Here is a 25,543-nt window from a genome sequence, read left to right as displayed (position 1 = left end):
TTAACCAGTACACTGCCCAGCCACTACAGAAAACAGTTTAGCTCATAGTGATCAGGAGGTCAAGCACCAGTGAAAGGGGCTCCTGTCCAAGTAACTGAGCTCAGGGACGCGCCATTGCATTCCGTGCACGGGATCGGGCATCGTTAAAACTTCGCTGCATCAGGCTGCCTTCGCCATCTGCAGAGATCTTCAATCCCAGGAAGATTACATTTTTACAACTTCTACTTTTTCTCCATCTATTTGCAGATGGTTAACAAAAGCATACTACTATTGAAAACATTGGCAGTGTGACTCATTGTGACCGGCCTTTGAAAAATAAGAATTGATGAGTAGCCAACTAGGTCAGTTTACAAAGAATGTGAAGAAGTGTTTTGAATAAAAAAGGACACGTTGAAATGGCTTTGCATTCCTGTATCTTCCATGGCCATTTTACAAATGGATCATATTAATTTTATCCTTATTTCCTGACTGAAGATGATGATTAAAATAATAATAATAATAACAGCTATTGATTTTTGAGCAGTTCCAATATACGTCACATTCTTCCTCATGGATTGGCCATATGCTGGTTGATGTGGCCATCAGATAGATCCCTCAGGTCATAATTTTATCAGAGGGGGCTCTACCTGGTCAAATCCCTTCACACACTACACACAGATTTTAATAGATTTCAAAATGGAATCTATAAAAAAATCTGTGTGCCCCTGCCGGGTCTCCTCACCCTGCCATCTGCTTCTTCCTGTCTCTTAAAGCAAACCTGTAATGAGAAATACCTCCCCTGGGGGGTACTCTTCTGGGGTTGGGGAAGCCTCCGGATCCTATTGAGGCTTCCCCCATCCTCCTCGGTCCCACGGCGGTGGCGATAAAGCTCCCCGAACAGCAAGGATGTAAATATTTACCTTCCCTGCTCCAGCGCTGGCGCAGTATCGGCTCTCCGCTCGGAGATAGGCGGAAATAGCCGATCACTGTCGGCCCGCTCTACTGCGCAGGCGCAAGTCTCCTGCACCTGCGCAGTAGAGCGGACCCGACGGAGATCTGCTATTTTCGCCTACGTCCGTGCGGAGAGCCGCAACAGCGCCCCCGCTGGAGCCAGGAAAGGTAAATAAATCAGCGCTTATCAGGGCTTGTCAGACTTGTCGAGGGAAGATTCTGGGCCACTTCGGGGGAGCCAGCGCTGGACTGCCTGCAGCTACAGGAGAGTGGGAAGCCTCATTGGGACCCTGAGGCCTCCCCCTCCCGAGGTGAGTACCCCCCAGGGGAACTTTATTTTTGTTCCAGGTTCTCTTTATCTTCTGAGTCTCGGGGCGCTTGTTTGACTTAACTAATGGTATAGAGGCAAAGCTGGATTTATAATACCCTCCAACGGCCTAGTATGTTGTGGCACCCCTTCTATGTACAGCAGCCACCCTCCCATTCCATGTTCAGCCCCCTCTTCCATATTTAGCATCTACTGTATGTACTGCAGCCCCTCTCATGTACAAACTCCTTTAGGCATCAGCTTCCATTTACATGTGTTGCTCCCCACTTGCAGCCAGTGGCTGGATAGTGTAATGGTTAAAGCGGGTCCGAGATAAAAAACTAACTATAACAAGTAACTAGTCTATATATCTTATCTAAAGTTTAGATAGTTTACACAGCATATCTAGCTGCAAACAGCTTCACAAGTTTATGATTATTAATTCCTATGATACAATGAGGGCAGCCATGTTCTGTTTGTCACATTGTCACAGGCTGAGGGCTGGAGATGCTATCAGCTTGCCTGTGTGTAAATTCAGTCCCCTCTGCCTCTGAAATCAGTGGTTAGTAACCTCCTCCTCCTCCTGCCCAGACTGAGCTCCCATAAGCCCTTGCTACAGTGCCAAGGCACAAAAGGAGCTGTGGGCGAGGCTTGTTTAGTTTATAGGGAATTAGAGTATTAAAACAAGACAAAAAAAGTATTTGGCTTGAGGAATGCCCTATAAACTATATGAAAGGAACCCAATTATGCAATGAGTAAAAGTTTATCTCGGATCCACTTTAAGGGCTCTGCCTCTGACACAGTAGACTTGGGTTCGAATCTCAGCTCTGCCTGTTCAGTAAACCAGCACCTGTTCAGTAGGAGACCTTGGGCAAGACTCCCTAACACTGCTACTGCCTATAGAGCGCGTCCTTGTAGCTGCAGCTCTAGCGCTTTCAGTCCGCCAGGAGAAAAGCGTGATATAAATGTTCTGTGTTTTTTCCTCTTTCTTATGTAGCAACCCCTATTTTATGTCCAGGTACCACCTTGGGCTGCAGCTACCCAAGGCCCAGGCCTTTGTGGCCTTTCCAGAAATCCTGCCCTGTACAGAGGGCAAATATTAGGGGCACCATGGCATGTACCTTACATGACCACAACAGGTCTCTAGTATTATGCCTCTAGCATTTGTTACATCACAAGAGCTCGGGACTTGAATGAGGAGACAGGAAGGAGCAGTCGGCAGGAGACAAGAAACCAAAACTGTGCCATGGACAGGTGAGAGTAGCTTTGTAGCTTGTCAAATCAAATCTTCCTAGCTATGCATTTCCCACCCCTGCCAATCAACCAACATTTTCTATACTGCATGATTGAATCAAGCAATTTTAGCAGGGAATCATTTGCAGCATTGATTGGAATCTGCTGAATATCGATTCAAAAGATTGATAAGAATATGGCCGCCTTTAGGCTTGGTTCACACTTATTAAAAACCGCATGCATTTTCCAAATGTTCGAAAACATATTTGCCGCACATCTAATGAAAGTGAATGGAAAATCAAACTACTAAAATTTGTGTTTTCGCATGTGTGAAAAAAAAACAACTTGCTTCTTGCAGTATCGCAAGTATCGACTTGCACATCGCCTGCGATTTCCCATTAACTTTCATTAAAAAACACATTCGAAAAGCACACATGAACGCGAGCAGTGTATGGGAAAATGCTTAAAGAAAAACACAGCCAAAAATCTTAGGGATAAGCATGAACCCTCCCTAAAGTCCCAGTGTGACTTTAAACAGATCTGCCATTTCAGAGATCTGTGAAGTTACCACTTGGCCAAACCAGGGCTGGGCCGAGGCAGAGGCAAGAGAGGCTCCAGCCTCAGGGAGCAGTGTAGGAGGGGGCGCACAACTCACTCAGCTATCATTCCCCTATTGTGTTTGAAGCAGAGAGAAATAAGAAAAGGGTATACATGGCAGTGACTGCAAGCCTGGTAACTAGAGATTAATTGGGGAGGGTTGGGGGCCCTGGGGTTGCCTCTTACTCTAATAGCAATCTGTGTGTGTGCCGGTTTGGGTGGGAGGAATGGGGAGGCACACTATGGTGTCTCAGCCTTGGGTGCTGGAGGACCTTGTCCCGGCTCTGGATCAAACCATCGTAATAGAGAAGGGAATGAATGGTACAGCTCCGCTTGCATCTGACCTCAAGGAAAATAATACCACGCAGCTGAAAAAAATCCAACTCTGGCAGGCAGCTACTTTACCCTTACAGAAATCAGTACTCTCGTGGAAAGAAAGGTAATAAACAATATTTCTCTTTGATTTGATGACCACCGCAGCACACAAATACTTCTCTATCAGGAAGTAAGGGATATATCTAGTTGCAGGAAGACAAGAATCTTAGTTTATTCAACCAAAGTGCTATCATATAACCCATGCAGCTCTGACACCCAAAAATCATTTCTTGACATTCTTGATCTTGAATAGCATAAGGAAAGCATACTGTGGACTTGACACATTTTTATTATGAACAAGCCCACTAAAATAGTTGCTTCAATGTGAAAAATAATCTGTGAGACTTCATCAGTCTGTTTCAGGCTTCACCAAGCCCTTTATTAAGCACATGAAGGGCTCATGTTATGCAGGAGTATACTGAAAACAAATATATAACATAAAGACATCACACAAGCTACGCCATAAACAACCTGAAAGGCAGAAACAGCAAAAGTAACGAAACATTCTGAATGTTATCTAAGCTATATATTTAAGCTGTGTGCAGGAATATGAAGAAATGATTGGATGCTGGAGCTGCATTGCACTGCTGGCTGCTAATGTACTGGCTGGTATTATGATTGAATAAACTAAGAATATGGCTTTTCTGCAGTTAGATATAAATATCATTTCTGATAAAAAAAAAAATCAGTCCAGAATGCAGCTAAAGCATGTATCCCTCTTAAATGGAAATCATAAGACCCACCAGGTGTTAAACTCTGGCCTGAGAGAATTAGGCCAATAGACAACTACTTTGATCGATACATAGTAACTTGGGCCCAATAGATTGAGGCATACAGAGCTCTCATGGTGGATAACCAAGACCTCCTTTTTGACCTATATTTCCCATTTGGCATAATTTTCAACCTTTACACAGCCATTTCTCTTATTAATGTACTTCATACTCAGTATCATGGATACTCATGAGCAAACGCAGAACTGGAGTTACCACTATTTATCTTATCTGCCTCCCAGACACCCTTAGGAAGGGGGGGGGGGGCTTACATAGACTCACCCCAGGACCTAGATACACCAGTAATCTTCAACCTATCTTCCATTGTGAAATTGAGTCTAAATGCTCACAGTCTCTCATGTATACTTTAGTATCAGTTATGTTTGTGTTCTTTCTATCACATGACTGATCACTAGGCATGCTCAATACTGTAAGAGGAACCAAAGGTTCCCATACTCTACTTGATTTACGGCATCAATATTCATAATGATTTAATCTGGCAGAGATCAGTGCAGCAACGTGGCCACCCAATCATTATTTCATTAAATTTCTGGCCAAAATCGATGGAAACTATAAATACAGAATGCTGGACAGATATCACTTAAAAGATCATGATCAGGTGTATGATTTCGCTCTCCCCCTATGTGTAATGTGTACAGCCTGGGCTGTGCAGAGTGTTCCAGGCTCACCTATTTACTGGCACACCTCCTCCTGTGCCCCGTGTTTCCTCTTGATCGCCGCCATAAGGCGCTCCTGGCAGCATTCGAGAAAGACAAAGAAAGATGCTGAAATCTATTGGAAATCTGTGTGCAGTGTGTGGGCAGGTTATAGTTTCCTCTCTGATCAGATTTAAACAGAGAGGTATCATTGTGATGGTCGATCTGATTGCAATCAAAAAAAGGCTCATACACAAGCATGTTTATGGCAGTCCACAACCCCCGTGACCAATCCACCCAATGGATCTACTCACCCTGCAGATGGTCAACTACTTTGAAGATGCTGCTCCCCTGCCTGCTGCATGATGTCACACATGCTCAGTCATCCCTCCGCCCCACTGCATAAGAACAGTACACATCTTAAGCTAGACAGCTGACACGTGTCTGTACTGGCCGGCCCATCGAAGTCACCCACGGGGATCGAGGTCCAACCCCTGAAGGACGACATTCATCATAGAGGTGTACGCACCTTAATGCATGGCCACCCTTACAGCACTTACTTTAGTTCTTTAGTATCATGTGTAATATCTTGATGCTGTTCAATAGAGATGGCCCGAACCTCCGATTTTCGGTTCGCAAACCTTTGCAAAAGTTCGGGTTCGCGCGAACTTTCGTGAACCGCAATAGACTTCAATGGGGAGGCAAACTTTGAAAACTGGAAACACTTATGCTGGCCAGAAAAGTGATGGAAAAGATGTTTCAAGGGGTCCAACACCTGGAGGGGGGCATGGCGGAGTGGGATTGACACCAAAAGTCCCGGGGAAAAATCTGGATTTGACACAAAGCAGCGTTTTAAGGGCAGCAAATCACATTGAATGCTAAATTGCAGGCCTAAAGTACTTTAAAACATCTTGCATGTGTATACATCAATCAGGGAGTGTAATTAGATTACATCTTCACACTGACACACCAAACTCACTGTGTAACGCACCACAAACAGCTGTTTGTGTAGTGACGGCCGTGCTAGACTGGTGCGCACTATGGCGAGAGTGCAGGTGATGGCGGCTTTCCAGCCCATATGGTCGGGCTGAGGTAGCTGAATCACAGAACAGTGACTGTCCAGCTGATCAAATTTGGTCTGTCCACAATGAAGCAACGACCTTATTATCTTGGGTGTGCCACCCCCCGAGACAGTCATATAGCCAACGGTCTTTGCTTCATTGTGATACGCAAGCCCCTTCACCGTGGCAAGGTAAAGATCATGAAGGGGAATTGGCACATGTACATGCCTTTTGTTTTGTTGTTGCAGCTGCAGTGCAGCCAGAAAAATTAGGCAGGCATGTGCACGCACCAGAAAAAATATTATTCAGGAATCCGCCTGGAGTCCTGGACCCTGTTAGTGGTGGCGGAGAAGGCAGTCAAGCGGCCTGCAGGCAGAGGTGCTGTGTGGGGAGCAACTTAGTCTTGGGGCAGGCAGCCAGTCACACGGCGTGCAGGCAGAGATGCTGTGTGTGGGGACTGACTTAGTCTTCGGGCGGGCAGTAGCCCTCCAGGATCCATGCCTCATTCATTTTGATAAAGGTGAGCTGAACACTTTTGTGACTTAGGCAACTTCTCTTCTCAGTGTCAATGCCTCCAGCTGCGCTGAAGGTCCTTTCTGACAGGACGCTTGTGGCAGGGCAAGACAGAAGTTGGATGGCAAATTGCTACAGCTCTGGCCACAGGTCAAGCCTGCGCACCCAGTAGTCCAAGGGTTCATCACTTCTCACAGTGTCTACATTCACACTTAAGGCCAGGTAGTTGGCTACCTGCCGGTCCAGGCGTTGGTGGAGGGTGGATCCGGAATCGCTAAGGCGAGGCGTTGGACTAAATAATGTCCGCATGTCCGACATCACTATGAGATCGCTGGAGCGTCCTGTCCTTGCCTGCGTGGACATGGGAGGAGGATTACTGGCAGTGGTACCTTTATTGCGTTGTGCTGTGACATCACCCTTAAACGCATTGTAAAGCATAATTGACAGCTTGTTCTGCATGTGCTGCATCCTTTCTGCCTTCAGGTGAGTTGGTAACATGTGCCTATACCGTGGGTCTAGTAGCGTGGCCACCCAGTACAGCTCTTCCCCTTGAGGTTTTTTTATACGGGGGTCCCTCAACAGGCTGGACAGCATGAAAGATGCCATCTGCACAAAGTTGGATGCAGACGTACTATCTATCTCCTCTTGCTCTTCCTCAGTGACGTCAGGTAAGTCCTCCTCCTCCCCCCAGCCACGAACAATACCACGGGAACGTCGAGCAACACAAGCCCCCTGCGACGCCTGCTGCGGTTGTTCTTCTGCCGCCACCTCCTCCTCCAAAGAAACACCTTCCCTGAAGTGAACAACAGCAGGTAGGTATATGCAGTGGGTATTACAATGTGTACCTGTCACACACAGACAGGTACCGGACAGGCACAGTGACACTGCGTGCGCTTACGTAGGTGGGTGGGTGCACAGTGAACAACAGGTAGGTATATGCAGTGGGTATTACAATGTGCACCTGTCACACACAGACAGGTACCGGACAGGCACAGTGACAATGCGTGCACTCACGTTGGTAGGTGGGTGCACTGTGAACAACAGGTAGGTAGGTATATGCAGTGATGGGTATTACAATGTGCACCTGTCACACACACAGGTAGTCACTGAATGTGCTGGGCCTGGCTGGCAGTGGCACACACAGTAGGAATTACCAAGGCTGTCTATGCAACACAAGTGTCAGTGGGACACACACACAAAAAAAAAAATAGATCACAAGAACAAGATAGATTACCTCTCAAAAGAGCTGTTGTGGGGTGCTTTTTTAGCAATAAGGATCAGCAAGGAGCAAGCTAAGAAGCCTACAAGAGCCTAACTAAGCTTTGCCTATGAGAGTCTGCAGAAGCTTTCTCTTCTCTAATTAATGCAATTTTCTTTTGTTGTTACGTTTTACCTCCAATAAAAGAATGTAAATAAAAAATCAGGCCAGAGAACGAGGAAAGACTTCATAGTCATACAGTCATTAACCAATATGACCTCAACTGGTCAGTTCAGGTCACTGTCCTGCAATGTGCATGTTCCTTTGGACACTACATTACTTTTCCTGATCTGTATTTTTCTATGATATCATATTAGTAGCATTTGCTTTTTATTGCTCCTCTGAAACTAGTTTTCAGGAAAAGATCAGATTGGTTACACAGCGATTTTACATAGTGATTAATGATGATGGAAAGCATAAGTATTGCCTCCTGTTCTCGTCTTCAGGATTAAATCACAAAGCAGTCTGGAAGACCGGTCATTAGCTCCCAAGTATAGTTTTAAGAGATTTAGAGTCTGGAAATACTGCCATTTTAGCAATAGAGCATCCTTGAGAACAGAAGTGCATTTCATTATATGAGTGTTGTAATGAGCAGTGGCATTGACTGCAGAGAAAGGCTGGGGATTTCATCACAATTTTACTGGTCCTTTTCAGAAAACACATAAAAGTTGAGGTTGAAAGAACAATAACAAAAATTAAACTAATTAATTTCGAGCTTTGGCTTCATTTAGGCCCCACCACAGAGCTCAATGCAGGTTTATAATTATTAGTTGTAGTGAATGAATTGACATCTGTATTAAGCAAATCAGTCACCTGAAAATGATGGAAGGTGAGTATTGATTCGGGTGAGAAGTTATGGTCTAGGGGTTAGAGTGGGATACGGTAGGGGTAGATTAGATTTAGCACTTAACGTTAAGGGCCGGTTCACACGGACGCTTGGCGGCGTCTACCGTCAAGCGTTCGGGACCCATCGGCTAAACTCTCCCATTCAAGTGAATAGGAGCGTTTAGCATTGCGCGGTTACCGTCGATTACCGTCGATTGCATAAACGCGGCGTTCTGATCCCGATTTAACGCATCGTTTCGGCCGTCCCTAGAAGCCGCATGCAACGTCTAGGGACGGCTAGCCGGCGCGTCTTCATGTCCCCCTGCGGGGACGAGAAACGCCGATCGCGACGATCTCTGTACCGCCGCCACCGAACGGGACGTCACAGGACGACGCGACTTCCTGGCCGCCCCAACGCCGCCTGCCGTCCGTGTGAACCGGCCCTAAGAGGTTAGATGCTAAGAAAGACTGTATGTCCAGGCAGGAAATTAGGGTTAAGAGTCAGGAAGGGATTGTTATTGGGGGAAGAGGTCAAGGTTAAGCATCAGGTGTGGATTTACTCTAGTTGAGGAGGTTTTGGTGAGGCAAGACAAAGGGGTTTTCCTTTAACCTTCCTGGCGGTAACCCCGAACGTAGTAATTTTTTTTTGCTGAATGCAGCTAGCACTTTGCTAGCTGCATCAGCATACCGATCGCCGCCGCCCTGCGCCGATTCACCGCCATCCGCGTCGCCGTACAGAAACCCCCCCCTAGACCCCTGCGCTGCCTGGCCTATCAACGCCGGGCAGCGCTAGGGGGTGGATCGGGTCTCCCTTAGACGTCACGACGTCCATGACGTCGGTGACGTCATCCCACCCCGTCGTCATGGCGACGGGGGAAGCCCTCCAGGAAATCCCGTTCTTTGAACGGGATTTCCTGATCGCCTATCGCCGGAGGCGATCGGCGGGGCTGGGGGGATGCCGCTGAGCAGTGGCTATCATGTAGCGAGCCCTAGGCTCGCTACATGATTTTAAAAAAAAAAGATAAAAAAAACCGGCTGCGCTGCCCCCTGGCGGTTTTTAATAGACCGCCAGGAGGGTTAAAGCAGGAATGGCCAACTTCAGTCCTTGAGGGCCAAATCCATGTAAGTGTTTAGGATGGACAGAGAAATTGAGAAATGTGTGAGGACCTCAGCCATTGAGGACTAGAGTTTGACATACATGCATTGATGCGAGGCTGGGGGTATGCAGTAGGAACGAAAATGGGATATAAGACCATCGTTAGAGAAGCAAAGATAAACCTGACTAAAATTCTGATGGTAAGCCAATAGTGGAATATTGATACCCACATTTTACAGATCATTATATTTAACGATCACACTGAGCCAGCACACAAATTAAAATTTATTTGGGCACTCATGCAAAACGTACATAACAAAAGTGACTAAATTGTAGACAAACAAGGCTGGGCATAATGTAGAATCTTAAAGGATACCCGAAGTGACATGTGACATGATGAGATATCACAGACATGTGTCTGTACAGTGCTTAGCACACAAATAACTATGCTATGATCCTTTTTTTTCTTTCTCTGCCTGAAAGAGTTAAATATAAGGCATGTAAGTGGCTGACTCTGACTCAGTCCTGACTCAGACAGGAAGTGACTAAAGTGTGACCCTCACTGATAAGAAATTCCAACTATAAAACACTTTCCTAGCAGAAAATGGCTTCTGAGAGCAAGACAGAGATAAAAAGGGGAATTTCTTATCAGTGAGGGTCACACTGTAGTCACTTCCTGTCTGAGTCAGAACTGAGTCAGCCACTTACATACCTGATATTTAACTCTTTCAGGCAGAGAAAGAAAAAAAAGGAACACAGCATAGTTATTTGTGTGCTAGGCACTGTATATACCCATGTCTATCTCATCATGTCACATGTCACTTTGAGTATCCTTTAAGCAAAGGGCATACAATTGATAGATGTGCAGAGACATGTGCATTAGCCACCACCACACTGACTCCTGACTGTACCTTAGATGGGCTCACTACTACAGTCTTGAGACAACTTTCTGGGAGAAGCCATTTACCCTTCCAGCATGTTTTGGGATATGAGCATATATAATCAGCTCAGTCTAGCTACTTATCTATTCCTTTGGGGAGAGGTGAAAAGAGCTGCTGACTTGTGATATTTACTGCGCCAGATCAGATGTAGACTATGCTCCTCCTCCATGCCCAACTGGGCTTCGAGGTCCATCGGGTCAGAGCTATTCCTCTTCACCCATGTCATCTCGCTTACTGAAATGGCTTTAATTGTGTAGATGGGATAACATCTGGAGGCCTTCAGGACAGAATTGCCAGAACACAATTTCCTGTACGTACGATCTTAAAGCGGGCCCAAACCAAACATTTTTTTTAATTCAAAATATGCACCACTCTGACACATACAAAGATAAATAAACACTCCTTCAACCCTATGAGCATTTCAGTGCATGCTTTTCACCCTTCTCTGTTCATAACTAGGGTTATACAGGGGGCAGCCATTAGAAATTCCTCCTTTGCCGGACACCACCTACTCCACCAGTTTGCCGGATTCTTTCCTGGCAATATGAAAGGAAGGGAGGGGTTCCTCTAATAAATGTAAAATATTTTATATTTGTATTCATGCAGCTGAAAAAAGGCTGCTGTTTATTATTATAATTTAGAAAATAGATTTTATTTCTGAAATCTTGTATTTTTAATTTGGGTCCACTGAATGAACTGTGCATCCAGTAGGCCCACCAGGGTCACGTCCAAATAGTGTATCTCCCCAGCACTACAACAAATAGGGAATTGCAAATTTAGATTATTACAGTTGGCAAAAGACAATAACTTGTCCAGCTCCACCAATGAACCTCTCCACAGCAAAAGCAAGTTGTCTATATATCTCCTGTACTGAAATAATACCGGAGAAAAAGGGGTTAACATCCCCAAAGAAGCGGAGCTCCTACCACCATCCCATGTACAAATTAGTAAGGGACTAGGAGAACTTGTCCCCTTCAATTTCACCTCCGGCGTTAAAGTAGGAAGCTAGGTTAAATGCTGGTACACAGGGGGAGTGACCCATCACTGGCGTTTCTCCAGCACGGAGGAGGTGAACGTGCTGATCCAGGTGGAGTGGTGAAGGGCTGTAATCCTTTGTGAAGTTACACTATATATGCTTTTATTTCCTCTACATGTTATGTTTTGGTCACATGAATACAGATACTGCGGAACAATACGATTGTCCAGGGATGGCATTATTGGGAATTGGACTCTGATTCAGTGAACCTTGTGAGACCTGTCTATCTATATTCCTTAGACCCTGAGTGCAGTCTTCAGACTGGTTTGTTTTGTCTAAGTCAGTGGAGAATTTAAAATCAGTGCACAACATAGGAAAGCATTGTATGCAAATCACATGCAATTCACATACAGCATGCCTCCCAACTTTTTGATATGAGAAAGAGGGACACTTAAGCCACATCCCTGTCACACCCCCATCACACCCCTATTCATGCATACCATAAAGGTTTCATAAGAAAAATAGGTTGTTTTATAATTCAAACCACACTGGTCCTTTCTGCCCTGGTTCATTTTACTTCATATTAACATTTTATAAGTAGCAATATATCAATTTAAATAGACAGGCAAATGACAGCACTCAAGGCTGCGCCTGAAATGAAGACCAACAGAGGCAAGGCAGAGCCCCACTGGGGCTAAATACATGCTTTGAATGCAAATCAGATGCAAATTATGTACTAATTCTAATCTAAAAATTTTGAATGTAGATTTGAAGCAATGAATGCAGCTAGCCACTAGTATACTTACGTTCAATTTGTACATCGGGAGGCATGGCAGCGCTTTCAAACAGAAGTTATACCTGAATGATAGGTTGTTTTATAATTCAAACCCCACTGGTCCTTTCTGTCCTGGTTCATTTTCCTTCATATTAACATTTTATAATTAGTAATATGTCAATTTAAATGATGGGAATAAAGTTTAGAGGCAAACACATTTTTTATTAGAAAGGAGGAGTACAGGGAGACCCGGCACTGCTGCAAACACTGATTTATTCAGCACAAAAAGTGGATGCATACAATCATTTGTGGATCACACAGGAACATTTGTTTGATAAAAAACATACCATTCAGTTGGGCTATATACTGGTGCTGTGGGTGCTGGGTGCTTATGCCTACATATTTTTTAGTAAAGAAATATATATAGTTACATAGAAAGAGGGTCCTGAAAGAGGGAAAAATGAGGAGGACAGAGGGACAGAGTGATGGGGCTCCCAAAGAAGGACTTTCCCTCCAAAAGAGGGACAGTGTTGTGAGCTATGCATACAGTATACAGAACTTGTCTGTGCAATTTTAAAATTTGCATTGGAAATTGTGCTCTACTGAGATATTTGTGTGGCCCAAAGATTTGCATTTTGTATGATTTCCCATGTGGAAAGGCTTGTGGGCATAAATTACATCATATCTATTAGTGGCAGTCAGCCCTTGTGAAGTTCAGGTCTTACAACACTCCACCAAGGTGCATTTGCAGGCTGCCAGTCTTTAGCTAAGCAGTGACAGGGGAGGAGCTGTCAAAAGCAGTCCTGTTCAGCACAGCTCACAATACCTCAGGGAAAAGAACGAATTCTCTACAGCCACTTCCTGTGCTTAGAGGCAGCTAGAGATGGCCCGAACGGTTCGCCGGCGAACTTGTTTGCGCGAATCCCAGCGGGTCGCATTTGCGGCAAACCGTGAACACATAGCGAGTTCGATTCGCCCCCTATACCACGTCATTGGGCTAAACTTCAACCCTCTACATCACAGTCAGCAGACACACTCCTGGACCCCTGCCCCCCCTTATAAAAGGCAGCAGCGTCTGCCATTTTCTCACTCTGTCTGCTGCCTGCTTCGTGAAAGAAGGGAGAGACATTGCTGGAGAGATAGGGAAAGCGTTAGTTAGCTCTTGTTAGCTTGCTCCTTGCTAATATTTGTTGCTGAAAAGCACCCCAAAAAAGCTCTTTTGAGAGCTAATGTTCTTGTGATGTGTTTTTTTGTGTGTGTGCCACTGACACTGCATATATTCAGCGCTGTCTGTCGCAGCTGGCCCTTGCTATACTGTGCCAGACCCACCACAGTCAGTGCATACCTTTCACTGCGTCTGTGTGACAGACTGCACATACCAGTCAGTACATACCTTTCACTGCATCTCTTTGACTGTACATTGTATTATACCAGTCGGTGCATACCTTTCACTGCATCTCTGTGACTGCACATTGTATTATACCAGTCAGTGCATACCTTTCACTGCATCTCTGTGACTGCACACTGTATTAGTCCAGTCAGTGCATACCTTTCACTTCATCTGTTTGACTGCACACTGTATTATACCAATCAGTGCATACCTTTCACTGCATCTCTGTGACTGCACACTGTATTAGTCCAGTCAGTGCATGACTGCACATTGTATTATGCCAGTCAGTGCATACTTTTCACTTCATCCACCCCAATATGGACAAAATAACAGGCAGAGACAGACCCAGAGGCAGGCCACCCGGCAAGTCTGTTCGAGGTTGTGGTGTCGTGGTTTTGTGCGGCCCTCGACCAAAGTACAGTGTTCAGAAGGCACGTACCATCAACCCCCAAGATTGTCAGGAAGTAGTTGACTATTTAACACAGAACACCATATCTTCCTCATCTTCCGCATGGAACCATGACATATCTTCCTCCTCCTGCACTACCTGCTGATCCATGTATACACAAATGGATCAGCATGTTTTCAAGCACTTTATGCCTCCAATTTAGGAATACAATGTGATTTCTGCCCTTTAGGGATTATAACCCTGCTCTGCGTCAAATCCATAATTTTCCCCGGGACTTTTGGCATGTACCCCACTCCGTCATGCCCACCTCCAGGTGTTAGACCCCTTGAAACATCTTTTCCATCACTTTTGTGGCAAGAAACAGTGTTTGTAGTTTTTCAAGTTCGCCTGCCCATTGAAGTCTATTGCGGTTCGCCGACTTCGCCGGTTCACAAACTTTTGCAGAAGTTTGCGGTTTGCGAACCTAAAATCTGAGGTTCGGGCCATCTCAAGTGGCAGCTAGTGAATGAATTCAAGCTGGTGCCTTAACTGGTGCCACCAGGTTCAAGGCTGCATTGCTATTACACCTATGGCTGTCAGAAAAGTGCTAACAACAGGCCCTCTTAATTAATGCTTGAGAAACAAAAATGAATATGAGTTGTATATGCTGCCATATGATTCTATTTTTATGTTCCCCCCCGGGTTTAGTTAGGCCTAAAGTAGAATTACCCTTTAAACACCATATGGTGTGGCAGATTTTTTACCCAAGGCATGCTTTGAAAATACAAGAAGATATGTGCATAAAACACAAATATTTCAAGCTTGGTGTTTGGAAGCCTTGAATAGGTGCTATCGTGAGCTTAGCAGAGTCCAGTTGGTTGCAATTAATAATATTAAATTGAATTGCACCAATTCACAAGTGTGCAGTGTTATGGCAACTCAGTTAAATGGTGATTAACCCACAATAATGACTTTCTTAATTTATCAACTAGGCCCCAGTGAGTCCATGCCACATTGCCTCTCTGCACACCATGAAATCTGAGGCTTGTATTCAGGAAAGTTGAAAATGATGTTTTTCACACTGAGATGTTATCAATTTTTGTTAGGAAAGAATTAAAGTTACAGCTTGACACATTGAGAATATGTGTTATACTCACTTTCTGAGGTGGGTAATTAAAACATATCTGCTGCAGATGGAGCTGTGGAAATGGAGACTGCTTTATGAAGGATTTTCATATCATCTTTTTATTTTTTTTCCATTTAAAAGGCCCCATAGTCTTCATCAATGAAAATATCTGAAAACAATCAAGAATAAATTACTTTTTCCTCCTATGTACTGTAAAGATAACATTGATATTTGATTGGTTGCTGGAAGCATCTCAAACATCAGTTTTGAGTTTTCTTCTTTTTTTTTTGTAAAATATTCAAATGCGTTTTAAACTCCTGCTTAGAAACTAGATTTGTGTTCAATGAAATGATAGTTAAAGAATACCTGAGTCCTAATTAAAGGATACCTTAGTGATAACTCTATTCCAAAAAATTACACCTTATGTGTATGGGGAGTTGTGCAGAGGCTTACCACACCTCTCGTACCCCGGAGCCATCCTCCTTTCTCCTCCAATTTGCTCTGTTCTTTCCCTCCTGATCGGGACGATCAGTGTCCTCCAACCCGGACATACTACGCTGTGCATGCGCAGTATGTCTTCTTGGGTGTCTTGCTACCGCGCTCATATCCTGTGGAGTCACTAGGGTGTGTTGTCACAAGACACCCAAGCGGACATACTGTCTGGGTCGGAGGTCAGTGACTGCCCAAAACCAGGAGGGAAAGAACGGAGCAAATCGAAACAGAACGCAGAAGGCGTCCTTTTTTTAAAAAGAGTTAGCGCTAAGGTATCCTTTAAATAGTGTGCTCTTACTCACCTGGGGCTTCGCCCAACCTCTATAGTCTTGTAACTCCCTTGTTGTCCTTCCAGTCCCCTTCGCTGGCCCGGCGACCAATTTGCCCACTACTGCGCATTCACTGACACAGCAGCATGTTTCCTTCATCACGCTTCCATGGTTCGGAGCACTCTGGGCATGCGTGGTTTTAAGTTTTAATGCACTGAACATGCGCAGAATGCTCCTGGCCATGGAAGTGCGATCAAGGAGGTACACCGCCGGGTCAGGGCGCAGTAGAGCATGACCTAGCTAAGTCATGGACTTTACTGGTGCGCACAGAGGATCAACAAAGGGGAACGGGAGGATAGTAAGGGACCTAGAAGACTACAGAGGCTGGAAGAAGAACCATGTATATAAAAGCATACTCTTATTACAACTCAGGTATACTTTATGAAATCCATATTCTATTTGCATTCCTTCACAGCTGGAGACTCCCCGTCCCACCCCGATTTACAGTGTTATGTCCAATTAATGTAATGTGACTGACGGAATCTGTGACATGTTATATAAGTTGTGCATTGAAATTTTTATTAGACTTAGCCCACACCAGGACCCAAGCTAACTAAATACGACAAACAGAATAAACAACACAGGGGCTCCCATTATCCAGTGTAGGCTGTAAGACCTAGCAGATCTCCTGCTTTCTTTTCAGTCCCTTTCCCCGATCTCCACCCTATTACTGTGGCTTCTGTGTACTAGACCTTATGGATAAGGCACAGAATTCAGGCTCCAATTGGCTTTGATCATTTCCTGCTTTAGCAAATGATTGTGTCCTGCAAGTCAGAGCCTTACAAAATCTATCTGTCAGAGCAGGATGGTGGCCAGCCCCCCAACTCTATTGTGGTTCCTGCATGTTTTCGGCAGTGTAGCGACTCACCTTTCCCAGTTGATGCGCTCCTACAAGAGTCCGTAGCTCTGTGCATTCCCATCTTTATCCTTAGAGGGGCACCTCTCCTCCATTATGCAGGGTATGTTATTAGTATGTCACCAGATCACTGGGAAGATGCAGCCAGCAGGGTTGAAAACAGGAACACACAGAGCCATGAGGAGAGCATCAGCGAGGACAGATGAGTTGCTATACTGCTAAAAAATTTGCAGGGAACCGAAGTAAAGATGATGAAGGTGGAGACCTGTGGAAGGGAGGGGAGGGGGAGACCTGTGGAAAGGGGGGGGGGGGGGGGCAGGGCCCCTATGGTACTGCCGACCTTACTACTCAAAGTAACCACATTCTTTTTCAAGACTTTTACTGCATATGAGAAACTCTAAGGCTAGTAGGATAGTCGCAAATGCTGATTTCCGATTCTGCAGAAATTCCAATTTCTGCCAGGGCTGATTTCCAATTTTTGAAGTGTCTTTTTTTGCATCTTCTGATTGGCTGAATGCTTCCGAGTTGGTTCTGAAGCGTGGAACCAGTCAGAGAATTCAGAATTTTAACCCGGTTATTGGAATACCACAGAAATTTTAGGCGAATTGCAAGACTCAGGAATACTAGGTACTATCTGAGTCTTGTGATTGGTCTAAATCTGATCAATCCGCAGTAATCTGGTTTTTGTAGAAACATCCTGTACTCTCTGATTGATCCAATGCTCCCGAGTTCTGTGATTGAGCTAAAATTACGGAGTTGCGATAAATTAAATTTCTAGTGGAAATCTGATTTCCGTTTTCCGATCGGAAATACAGAAATTCTGCGGAATCCGAGTGAGCATCTCTGAAGGCTACAATAACGTGTGTGCATAAATAGATACTGCAAACAACAATGCTGTTTCTCAAAGTCAAGCAGCAGAGGTCGCTGTTTAACCACTTGAGGACTGCAGTGTTAAAGTGAACCTAAAGCCGATAAAAAAAAATGAGATTAACTCACCTGGGGCTTCCCTCAGCCCCCTACAGCCGATCGGTGCCCTCGCAGCTCCGCTCCGATGCCTCTGGACCCGCCGGCGAACACTTCCGGTTTGGCCGTCACCGGCCGACAGGCATGGGAACGCGAGTGATTGTTCGCGTTCCCAGCCTGTATATCGCCCCCTATGCTGCTATTGCGACCTCCCGGTGACGGCCAAACCGGAAGTGTTCGCCGGCAGGTCCAGAGGCATCGGAGCGGAGCTGCGAGGGCACCGATCGGCTGCAGGGGGCTGAGGGAAGCCCCAGGTGAGTTAATCTCATTTTTTTTTATCGGCTTTAGGTTCACTTTAACATTCCCTATAGACCAGGCCATTTTTCTTTAAATTGGCCACTGCAGCTTTAAGGCCTCGCTGCAGGGCCACACAACTCAGCACCCCCCCCCCCTTTCTCCCCACCAACAGAGCTTTCTGTTGGTGGGGTCTGATCGCTCCCCCAATATTTTTTTTTACAAATATTTCTCTTTTTTATTTTTAAATAAATTGGCTTATTTTTTTTTTACATTTTTATTCCCCTCCCTCCCCCCCGTCAGCCTATCAGAGCGATCAGTGGATCGCTATTGTGCCTCTGGAAGGGACAGCCGAGTGACATGGCTGTCCCCTGTACATCGATGCCTTAGATCACAGCCCTGTACCTATAGATAGATGGTGTCTAAAATCGCCATCAGTCTCCTAGTAACGATCGTTGCTGGGAGAATGAAGACAGAGAGGAGCTCCGTCATTCAAGCAGGGATGCGCCGGCATCAGCAAGCGCGCACCCCTGCAAACTCCGCCCCCAGGACTGCTTGCCGATCGCGCTAGACGGTCCTGGGGCTGCTGCTGCGTCCACGCCAACTGGCATGGAGCGGTCTTTAAATGGTTAACTGATCTGATTGGTGTAAATGGTGAAAAGCGATATCCAATTGACTGACATGAGCTACATCACAACTACATAAATAATTCCTGTACTCTGCAGTACTTTACTGAATAATCCAGTCTCTTACACTATCCTTAGTTGGGGATGAAACACATCAATGTGCGGTGAGGGTGGGATGTGACATATTGAAATTACAGGGCCCTACCGTGTAAACTTTGTCAGACTTTCTTATTTCTTGCATGCATAGGACCATCAATCATACACCACTTGTTAACTCAGGCTTTCATTTGCCTGCCAGCTCCATCTTCACTTCCAGCCGGAACTCAATTCCCTGCTGGATTTCCCTCATTATACATCCCCCTTCCCTCCATCCTTTCTTCCACTGCCCAGCTCTCATCTTCATAATTTTTCATTTGCTCCGCAGACTCTACCCGGTGTTCACAAGGTTCATTGCCACTGGGGGCTCTTCTAATTGTCCATTTTAAAGAGGACGCTAATGAAAAACACCGATAACCAGGCTGCACTGATTGCCTTGTTTAAACACCAACCTCGGGCAACAACTAAAGTCAGAACTGCAAAAAATGATATAGGGAGCATTTCATTATGCCAGAGAACGTCCACGAAACAGGCTGGCCCAGATTCACTGAGGAATCTTTTAACATAAGAGCTCCAGAGGTCCTTGTGTTGAATTTAAAATTCCTGCATTCTTTTGCCAGCTATTATGCTGATTACTATTTCTGAATTTTGTTGAGTCTATTTTTGGCTCCACTCAAACGGTGTACAAGGAGTGACGAAGTCCTGAACACTCTGGGCCATGATTGACTGAGGCATTGCCAGGCTGGAGATCGTTGTTAAGTATGACCTGCAAGACTGACCTGGATTAAATCAAATATGTCTGTTAATAGGTGGCAAAGGTGTGCAGCCCTTGCCTGCATCATATCAGACAATAGTGAGGGTTGCTATAAGATGACTGCATTAGCAGTTGTGTGAATACAGGGTTATGTGTCTGCCTACAGTAAGAACTTTTTCAATGCAGCTATGTTGTTCTGATTTATATTTCGACTGGTAGTTCACTTCAATTAATTATATTTTGGGTCAAAAGTTAAATACTACCTTCGGTCCTCCACCACTGCCTGCGATCCTCCTGCACTTTGTGCCTACGCTCCTCTTCATGCCGGAGTGTGTTTACACCCATGGGAGCACCACCATGCTTCTGCAGTAGCACAGAGTCATCCATGCATGATATCTGTAGAGACAAGGGGTTAGGAGTATGGGAGCAGAGAGAGGAGAGCGCACTCAGAAAGGTAGCAATTGTCACTGGAAAGCCTGCCGGGGAATGATCTCACCTTTAGGACTGACTGACTAGCCCATATGGGTCTGTCAGCAGTCTAGCGTTGTCCCTCTCTATGTTGGGGATGCAGGCAGCGGTGGTGCTCTCAAGCAGGATCGGTCGCATCAGTGGAGGCAGTGTGTGCAAGTTTGTTAGCCGCACTCTGAGCTTCCGCTGTGTGTAGCGATAGACAGTGGTGCTTGGATACCCCTTTTTATTATTCGAGTTAGGTCGAATTCGAATACTAAATTATTCAAGTTCGGTCGAATATTCGATTCGAATATTTTTTACTATTCGATTCGACCTCGGAATTCAAGCTCACTATTCGAGTCGGTATTCGAGCTCATTATTCGAGCTGACTATTCAAATTGGCCTTAAATAGCTTCCAACACTTGTTTTGGGGGTGAATGATGCAAGAAACATCTTTTTTTTCCAAGTAACAACAGCAAGTGATTATGTGGGGATGTTTCTTTAAAAAAAAAAAGGTGGAAAGAGAAGTTGTGTCCAAAATTCTGTTCAGTACTGTATATACTTCTTCTTCTTCTTCTTTATCTTCTATATCTTCTTCTTCTATATCTTCTTCTTCTTCTTCTTCTATATCTTCTTCTTCTATATCTTCTTCTTCTTCTTCTTCTTCTTCTATATCTTCTTCTTCTATATCTTCTTCTTCTCCTTCTTCTTCTATATCTTCTTCTTCTTCTTCTATATCTTCTTCTTCTTCTTCTATATCTTCTTCTTCTTCTTCTTCTTCATCTTCTTCATCTTCTTCTTCTTCATCTTCTTCATCTTCTTCTTCTTCTTCATCATCTTCTTCTTCATCATCTTCTTCTTCTTCTTCATCTTCTTCTTCTTCATCTTCTTCTTCTTCATCATCTTCTTCTTCTTCATCTTCTTCTTCTTCATCATCTTCTTCTTCTTCTTCATCTTCTTCTTCTTCATCTTCTTCTTCTTCATCATCTTCTTCTTCTTCTTCTTCATCTTCTTCTTCTTCATCTTCTTCTTCTTCATCTTCATCTTCTTCTTCTTATTATTTTTCTATTTCTTCTTCTTTTTCTATATCTTCTTCTTCTTCTCCTTCTTCTTCTTCTTTTTCTATATCTTCTTCTTCTTCTATATCGTCTTCTTCTTCTTCACTTATTTCTCTTTTATATATTTTTTTTTAAAGAAATGCAGCTATTTTTGAGCGTAATAAATAGCTGGTGGCGCATGGTGGAAGCGCCATTGTATGTGCTCCCTGGCAGTGGAAACACACAGACAGCAGGAGGTAAATTCAGCAGCAGCAGCAGGAGGAGGAGGATGATTGTGTAGCAGCATGCAGTCAATGAGGCAGGCAACGAGACATAATAGGCCGTGGTACCTAGCGGTGGTACCAGGCCGTAAATACACAACAGGAGGTCCCAGACAGCGGTCGTGCAGCCCACATCGTGTCCAATACACAACTGGGACAACACAGTTTTCAACCCGGGCACCTCAGAAAAATTAAACCTTTTTTTTTTAATGTTTTTTTTTTTTTTTTTACAGCAAATTACACAGAGATATAGCTATTGTTGGACGTAATAGCTGGTGGCAGAGTGGCAGCAGAAGGTAAATCTGTGTACCCTGGCAGTGGGAAACACAGACAGACAGCAGCAGCAGCAGGAGGAATGGAGGAGTAGTGTGAGTGTGGCAGCAGGCAGGCAGGCAGCGTGACATAATAGCCCTGGTACCTAGCGGTGATACCAGGGCTGTAAATAAACACAACAGGAGGTCCCAGACAGCGGTCATGCAGCCCACATCGTGTCCAATACACAACTGGGACAACACAGTTTTCAACCCGGGCACCTCAGAAAAATGAAACCTTTTTTTTTTTAATGTTTTTTTTTTTTTTTTTTTTTACAGCAAATTACACAGAGATATAGCTATTGTTAGACGTAATAGCTGGTGGCAGAGTGGCAGCAGAAGATACATTTGTGTACCCTGGCAGTGGGAAACACAGACAGACAGCAGCAGCAGCAGGAGAATTGGAGGAGTAGTGTGAGTAGCTATTGTTGGACGTAATAGCTGGTGGCAGAGTGGCAGCAGAAGGTAAATCTGTGTACCCTGGCAGTGGGAAACACAGACAGACAGCAGAAGGGCAGTACACAGCAGCCCACTGTAGGTGTAAAATGTGTGGCTACAGGCGACGTAATAGTCAAACTGAACCAGGCTGGCTTAGTAGTGAGCAGGAGCCAGGAGGTGGTAAAGGGTGGTAAGGCATATTAACGATGGTTCCGGCAGCCAGTTCATGTCCCCCTCTCGCCGACAACAGGGGCCAGGAACTCGCCTTCCACCCACGCCTGGTTCATCTTGAGAAACGTCAGTCTGTCCACAGACTTGTGAGACAGACGTGAGCGTTTCTCGGTGACCACGCCACCAGCTGCACTGAAGCAGCGCTCGGACAGCACGCTGGAAGGGGGACAGGACAGCACTTCCAGGGCGTACTGCGCCAGCTCGCTCCAGATCTCCAGGCGTTTGACCCAATACTCCATGGGATCAACAGGGGCATCGCTGTCAAGCCCGCTGTAGGACCCCATGTAGTCAGCCACCATGCGGGTCAGGCGCTGGCTGTGACCGGAGGAGGATGCTGCTGCATGCACCTCCTGTCTAGTCACTGCTGGAGCCTCTACAGTCCTGTAGAGCTCGTTGCTGAGAGACAGCAGGTCTGTGGGGCGCTTGCTGCTGGATGCAGGCACCTGCTGCTGCCTCTGTGCTGGCTGGACAGTGGGGGTGGAAGGCTGGGGGAAGGCTTCCTCCAAGCGCTCAACAAGGGCCTGCTGCAAGCTCCTTATTTGTTGCGCTGGGTCTCCTCCTGCAGGCGTCAGGAACTGGCTCAACTTCCCCTTGAGGCGTGGGTCCAACATCATGCTGATCCAGATGTCCTCCCTCTGCTTCATCTGGATCACCCTGGGGTACCTGCGCAGGCACGTCAGCATGTGCGCTGCCATTGGGAAGAGGCGGGCCACGTGTGCTGGCACATCGACGGCAGTGCTGTCCTCATCCTCCTCCTCTGCCTCCTCAGCCTCATCCTCTCTCCACCCCCGCACCAACTCAGCTGCGCTGTGCTGATCCCCCTCATCAGCAGCAAGGTCAGGGACCTCCACCAAGTCCTCCTCCTCCTCCCCCTCAGAGGTGGACTGTGCAGCTGCATGCCGCTCCTGCTGGGCCAAGGCTGCCGCTCCCTGTTCCAGCAAAGCATCGAGGGCCCTGTTCAGCAGACAAACCAGGGGCACCCACTCGCAGACCATAGCATGGTCCCTGCTCACCATGTTGGTGGCCTGCAGAAAGGGAGCCAGCACTAAGCACACCTGCTGCATGTGCCTCCAGTCGTCATCGGGGACGATGGATGGGATGTTGCTGGTCTTGTCCCTTTTCTGAGCGGCGGACACAGTGGCCAGGGCAAGGTACTGGTTGACAGCGTGCTTCTGTTCAACCAGACGCTCCAACATCGCCAGGGTGGAGTTCCAGCAAGTTGGAACGTCAAGGATCAGCCGATGGCGTGGCAGCTCCAGCTCCTTTTGCACGTCTTCCAGGCTCGCACAGGCTGCAGACGAGCGCCAGAAGTGACGCACAACATTCCTTGCCGTTTCCAGCAGTTCGCCCATCCCCTGGTAGGTGTGCAAGAACTTCTGCACCACCAGGTTCAGCACGTGGGCAAGACAGGGGATGTGGGTCAGGTTTCCCCTGTCGATTGCGGCAACCACATTGGCCCCATTGTCGGCCACCACCTCTCCGACTCTGAGGCCTCTGGGGGTCAGCAAAATCCACTCCTGCTCCTGGAGTTTGGCCAACACATGGGTTGCCGTCAGTTTGGTCTTCCCAAGGCTGACCAACTGCAGCAGCGCTTGGCAGTGGCATGGCTTCACGCTGCTGCTGAGGCGGGGGTTTGGCCAGGTGTGCCTGAGGATGGCAGAGGATCGGAGGAACCTGCTGCAGTTCCCCTGACCCTGCGGGGTGGCACCACCCACTGTGTTGCTGCTGCTGCTGTGCCCGCTGCTGCTCTCCCATCCTCACCCCCTTCCACCAAGCTGACCCAGTGGACAGTGAAGGACAGGTAGCGGCCTGTCCCGAAGCGGCTGCTCCAGGAGTCCATGGTGACGTGGACCCTTTCACCAACCGCGTGCTCCAGCCCTTGCTCCACATTGGCCATCACAAAGCGGTGCAGTGCAGGAATGGCCTTGCGGGCAAAGAAGTGTCTGCTGGGGAGCTGCCAGTCTGGGGCTGCACAAGCAAGCAGCGCACGCATGTCGCTCCCCTCCTGCACGAGCGTGTACGGCAGGAGTTGGGAGCACATGGCCCATGCCAGCAAGCCGTTCAGCTGCCGCACGCGACGGCTGCTGGGAGGCAGAGCCCTAACCACCCCCTGGAACGACTCGCTCAAAAGGCTCTGGCGTCGCCTTTTGCTAGCACGGGAATCATCAGCGGAGATAGCAGAGGAGGCCACTGAGGACTGGCTGCCAGAACAGGCCTCAGTGTCGGCGGCAGGAGTTGCAGAGGGGGGAGGAGCAGTGCGTTTCCGCACTCCTGCTGGTGGTGCTGGAGGAGCAGGAGGGCGGGTGGCTGCTGTTGCTGCTGCTGCTGCTGAAGGCTGTGCAGTGATGGGTGTGGTGCCACTGCCAGCACCAGATGCCTTCAGCCTCTGAAACTCCTCATGCTGGTGGTAATGTTTAGCAGCAAGGTGGTTGATAAGAGAGCTGGTGCTGAACTTTAAGGGGTCTGCACCTCTGCTCAACTTCCGCTGACAGTGGTTGCAAGTGGCGTACTTGCTGTAAACTGTGGGCATGGTGAAAAATCGCCAGATTGGTGACAAGAAAAACCCCCTATGGCCTGGAGCCGCTGCTGCCTGTCTCCCTGTGGTGGTTGGGGGGGGGGGGGGCTTGGGTGCGGCTGGTGGTGGTACTGGCAGATGCTGCTGCTGCTGCTGCTGCTGAGCCTGAGACACCAGCAGGCTGTGGGACCTGCCTACTGCTGCCAATGCTTGCAATGATGCGCCTCCTTGCAAGGCCCACAAGCGCATCCTCCTCCTCCTCCTTAGAGCTGCTGATGATGACATCCCCAGGAGCTAGTGATGGGCGAACACCTGGATGTTCGGGTTTGGGCCGAACAGGCCGAACATGGGCCAGATGTTCGGCATGTTCGGCCCGAACCCCGAACTCAATGCAAGTCAATGGGGACCCGAACATGCCGCAATACGGCCCCTCTATGGGGTCGCAGGCATAAGGGGGGAGCATGCCCCGATCGCGGGGGGGGGCGGAAATTCCCCCCACCCCCTCCGCTAGCGCTCCCCCCTCTGCCCGCTTCCCCATAAAAAAGTTGTCGTAAAGTTAAATATTACCGGTGGTGGCTGCTGCAGTGGCTGGCTGGCAGTGGTGTGAGTGAGGACTAGGAGGAGGAGTCCGAGTATGACGCGTTGAGGCCAGG

Source organism: Hyperolius riggenbachi, chromosome 7 (genome assembly GCF_040937935.1).
Source record: "Hyperolius riggenbachi isolate aHypRig1 chromosome 7, aHypRig1.pri, whole genome shotgun sequence".
Lineage (NCBI taxonomy): Eukaryota > Metazoa > Chordata > Amphibia > Anura > Hyperoliidae > Hyperolius > Hyperolius riggenbachi.
The sequence above is the reverse complement of the archived record's forward strand: the minus strand, read 5'-3'. Positions refer to the sequence as shown.